Here is a 5661-nt window from a genome sequence, read left to right as displayed (position 1 = left end):
ATAAATCTATGAATTCCCTTCATCCAATTGTTTTAGTGTGATGAAATATTCAAACATTGTTTGAAGAAACCCTAATTAGAAAATTCTACTCAAATTGATGCTAACAATCAAATGTGTTCATGAAAACTTCTAAAACCTTTGAAATCATGATTAACAATGCATCAATTCAAGTTATGAATTATAGGGTTCATATAACTAGATTAGGTTTTCATAAGTTCACTATTTACATGGATCAAGCACATTGTCACTAATGAAGAGTAATAATGTAGAAATTGGTAACATCAAAACAGTTGTGTATTGATGAAAATCAAGCTTACAAAACATGAACACATGTGAACATTTTGAAAATCACTAATAATCTAAAGTGCAAACGCATTGTCACCAAAAGAGGGTGAGAATATGAAGAATTTTAACATCAAAACACTAGGTATTGATGGTAACCAAGTTTGCAAATCATTGTCATGTATGAACGTTGTGAAAATAAGCATTCATACATTTACAAACACGCTCCACCAAAAGAGGGTGTGAATGTGATGGAAGTTAACAATGAAACACCATTTTATATTTTTTAACTAAGTTTGCAAAACATTAATTACATAATTATGTCATTATACGTTCACTTTGAATTAAGTAAAAGTGCGATTGTAAAGGAAATGACGAGCAAAGGAAAGGAAATCTACAATCCTCCTCTGAATGAAAAAAGATTGGTGTATAATCGGGAATTCATTAGCACACAGAAGATTGCAGAAGGAAGAATGATCAAAACTGAAGATTCCCTGAAACAGTTCATGCATTTACGAATCTGGGTTGGAATGCATTCCTTAATCTAGAAGGTCTCATATACACCACATTGATTCGTGAATTCTATGCGAGCTTCGTATTTAAGGAAGGAATGATTGTATTCATTATCAACAAGCAACGATATACTTTAACACTCGAAGACTTTGGAAACATATTGAAAGTTCCAACTGACAGAAAACGATTCTTTCACACAGGCCACAGTCTCACTTATCTTCCATCCTTCATAGATATCGATCGAGCAATTAAGTAACTGTGTCTAAGAATGTATCTAAAAGTGAGATACTTAAGGGCGGAGTTCTTGGGAGATACTTATGTCAAAGGTATTACATTTGGAACAAAGTGATTGATTACAACATCTACTTATGTCAAAGATAATTATGTCCATGCCACTTAAGTTGCTCTCTGGTGCTTGGACAACAGAGAACATGTTGACATGGCTTATCTCATGGCAACAAGAACGAGCAATGTTCCTAAGGATACTTCTAGAGCCCTTCCATATGGGATGCATCTCAACAAGTTATTTTCTCATTTTAATTCACCCATAATGATCAACACCCCCCATCTCATCTACCGCTTAACCGAAGTACAATCTCAAAAATGGGATTTGATATCGGCTAAAAAGTCATATTTTTACCCCAGATATTGAGTCCCAAAAGCATAAAGTTCAAAACTTTGTCAGCAAAATAATCGCTTTTTTGGTTAAATTTGTAGATAAAGTAATTATGAAGATGATGCAAAAAGAATCAAGAGAAACAGAGCTAAAACGAAGATTCAAGAGCAAAAACGGTGAAAGACAAGAAATCAAGTTACGATCCAGTAAAATCAGGCTGACCAGGCCAGCAAACGGCCTGCCATACAGCTTGCCAAATGGCCTACCAGTATGGCAAACGGCCTGCCAAATGACCAGATCAAACGGGCTCGTTAAACGGCTTGCCTTAGCAAACGGCCTCCAAAAACGACCTGCCAAACGGCCTGCCAAAAGGCCTGCCAGCCGTTTGCAGGAAAATTTTGTGTCTATTTAAAGGCTTTTTGTCATCCAATTTTCACACACCTCTCTTCACTCTCTCACTACAATACACTTTCTCTCACTAGAGCTTTCAAGGCCTTCTCACCTCTGAGCGGGAAATTAAGTACCCGGAGGCAAACGCCGAAGATTGTAATAAGAGCGGTCTAGAGGATGTCAGCACTTGTAATGGTCCAGATCTCATCTGTAAACGGTGAACGCTTTCCTTAATTTAATGAAGTTATCTTATTATCTTAGGTTTGTTTCATCTTGCATGATTATCTATCTATTACAAATGTTTATTATAAGTTGAATACTTTATCTGAGACTTATCATACTATTGTGCTGAAACCCTGACGGTTTAGAAGTTTAATTTACGGATCACCCTTTCCGCTTATTCACGTGGCTATAACCTAGTATTAGGACCTGATCAACCTTAGGATACAAGGTAAGTAGTTATGCGTGCTTAACATCACAATAGGGATATAGTACCTACGTACGAATACCCACTTATTCGTCATAGAAGAGCTGCCCATTTAGATTGTGATTAGAGTTAGTAACAGAGAGTTCAGTGAACATTAGCTTGCTCAAAAGCATGATTCACGTCAAAAGCAATGTTCTTGAGATGTTATAAGATGATCCGAGGTTGAATAAGTGATCGCAAAGGAGAGACCTCTAACCCAATTAGCAGTACCTTAGAATATCTAAGATTGCACATCTGTTAATGCTAAGGCATAGCATAGTGTTAAGTGGTGGAATATTGCTTTAGTTTGACCAACTAGGATTAAGAAAAGCTGAGACTTTCCTTTATGGGTATACCACTTTGTTCATGTACCTAGGATTCTATCCATAAGGTCGTTTAAACCTTTTAGGTTAACGTTGGGAGTAGGGATATCCATCTTAGCCAGAATCTTCAAGGCCTAAACTCTTAGTGACAAATCAGTTACGTTCATAGACCAGTTGATTGAGGTTTAGTGTTTATCCTAGGAAATCAAACTCTTGTCATAATTCCCCTTCAGAATTATATTCTCTATACCTACCTATCTTTATCTTTATAAGTTAAATTACTGTTTTATTTAGTTAATCTTAATCTATCACCTCTTGTCACTAGGGTTAACTGTATAGGCACTTTTGTCCCACATTACTGAGCAAACATACAAAAATACGAACCTGAGTTATATTTACCACTTACTCGTTAAAAGGAAGACAAGTATGTGAGTTATAGCTAGGAACCCCAGCTAAATATAAATGACAAAACCATTACTCTCTTTTGGTAGCTAAATCTGACGTGTTGCGACCTAACGACACCGTACAAATAAAACCGTCCATTTTAGCCATATCAAGAGGGTAGTAAGTTTTTGGCGCCGTTGCCGGGGAACTTTTTTTCTATCTGTTAAGGTAATCGTTGATTCTGTCAAGATATCTGAGACTCTTGAGTGGTGTCTAAGAAAGACATTTATACACAGACTTGGTTGTTGGATTTTCCGAACAGTCTCCAATTATATTGGAACCAAAAGGATCCTGCATCTCCGTTGTCTGTCAGGCCACTTGTTTCAAAGATAAATTGACAAGAATCACACATTCTTAACAAGCAGGGAGTTTGGTATAGGATTTAAAGTCACCATTACAGTAAACCCTTTTCAAAATTATAAAAACAAAATATTAATTATGGTATTAATTTCTGTAGATTCCAGTTCAAACTTAACCGACTACGAAGAAAGTGCGAAACGCAGTTGCTCTCCCACAACTTTGAAAACTGGCGAAGTTTTTCTTTATAAACCTAAAACAAATCTAAACCCTGACGAATCTCATCAAGACTTAGTTCTTGATCCTTGTAGTCCAAGAAGCCGGATGATTTCATCTGACTTAGAGATTTCATTGCTTTTGGATAAGTTTTACTCAAATGAACCAGGATTCAACCCCTTTCATGATCCAAAAGGGAGGCTCAATCTTAACAAACTCCTGATTATGGAAAATGAAATACGGGAAGAATACCCAACTATTTTCAATTATCCAGACTTGTTCGAATTTAATCCCAAAGAGATACGACACCCTGATAAAACAAAAGCTCCGTTTATTGGAAATCTGTTAAATCCTAGTAGAAGGTTAGATATCTATAGAGCATTCATTAGGAACCTCTATTCCTCAGACTTCCCATTTTCAACATTTCAAATCAATCTGTTAAAAGAGTTGCGTTCTCAGATCCATTCTCTTCACAAACTGTTAAAATAATGTGGGGATGACCTTTTCGTTAAGTATCGGGATGCAGAAATTGATTTCAAATTCGATTTAGAGTCATTCGTCAGTTTTCTCCCTCACTTCACCAATAAGGAAGTTTCCCCAATTCATATAAATCGTTATGTCGCCGCAATGATCTCTGAATTAGAATTTTGGGTTGAAAGCAAGAAACCTAACCCTATTTCAAAATATGGACACCGAGATTTCTTTTACTTTGATCCAGCCTCATTTCTCATCAAAAGATTAATTGAAGCTTTTCCGGATTCTACCGAGGAAAGAATAAATCAGAATTTCTTCTCAAAAAGAAAGAAAATATATTCAGAACTTGTACAAATCCTCACTATGTCAAAATTTCCATTTACAACTCCGCAAAGGAAGATCATTCGGGAAATATCTACAAATTTTAAAATTTCTATCGGTGATCCTGACTGCGCGGAAGATCTTTTATTTCATGACACAGTGTCAAAACTTCTTTTTGAACTTAATTATCGAGATACTGGACCAAGGGATAGAATTTCAAACACTAAAAAAGTTAAAAGGGCTTCGGTTAAACTTAAGGACGATATCGGAGGTTTACAGAAGCGCGAGTGCAAGATGTTAAGTGATTTCGAAATATTTTCAGTACACTCCGCTGATTTACTCTGGATGGTCAAAGAAGCTTTAAACTTGTCTTTCTTCCCACATCATTTTTGGAATTTAGTTGTGGAACCTGTGTAATTTGTGTTTTTAATAAAATAGAATATTTTACTCCATCCATTTGTCTTTTCTTATTTTAGTTAATTATGTAAAAATAACCGGATTAAAATTCGAAGTAAAATTTTATTTATCTTTTATTAACCTCATTAAAATTTTTAAAAAAGGTTAAAAATTTGCAAGTCGGGTCGGGGAAATAAGCCTGTGAGCCACACGGGCCCAATTTTTCTCCTCTTTTCTTCTCCTCCTCTCCTTTCTTTCTTCTTTTTCTCTTCTCCCTTCTGTGTTCTTCGAGGCCGACGGCACCCCAACACCACACCATCATCAAATCTTCATCATTTTAAACGATTCAAAGCTCAAATCTTATTCTCTCGTGCCTCCTAAACGCATTTCCATCATCAATTTGGTGTAAAAGGTACTCCTTCTTGGTTAAAATTCGAATTTTCACCAAAAGTCAAATTTTTGACTTTTGAGAAAAACTTTGTTTTAGACCGAATTTTGGATTACTTTATGCTTAGTTAGATAATGTGATCGCTATATGTTAATTTTTAGGTTCGAGTGAAGCATTTTGGATAGTTTTTAGCTCTCGATTCGTTAGTTGAAGTTTTAGGGTAGAAATTGGTGAAATTTTTGGAAAATTAATATTTTGCTAGCTTAGGTTTAGTGATTCATTAAGAGTGCTTAGAAACTGATTTTGGAACAATGTATGCTTGTTTACTTAAATTTGACATTTTGGTCAAACTACACGTAATTAGGATTAAGTTTTTTTTTCCTATAGTTAAAACGTTTTTAAAACTTAGGATTGCCTTAAAACTAGTTCAAATGATGATATCATTGATTTGTTCATGAAAATGTAGCTTAATATTTGAATTATCTTATTTTGTACGTTTTGAACAAAATGAATATTTTTCTGTAAAACGGCTTTA

Source organism: Rutidosis leptorrhynchoides, chromosome 3 (genome assembly GCF_046630445.1).
Source record: "Rutidosis leptorrhynchoides isolate AG116_Rl617_1_P2 chromosome 3, CSIRO_AGI_Rlap_v1, whole genome shotgun sequence".
NCBI lineage: Eukaryota > Viridiplantae > Streptophyta > Magnoliopsida > Asterales > Asteraceae > Rutidosis > Rutidosis leptorrhynchoides.
Note: the sequence above shows the minus strand (reverse complement) of the source record.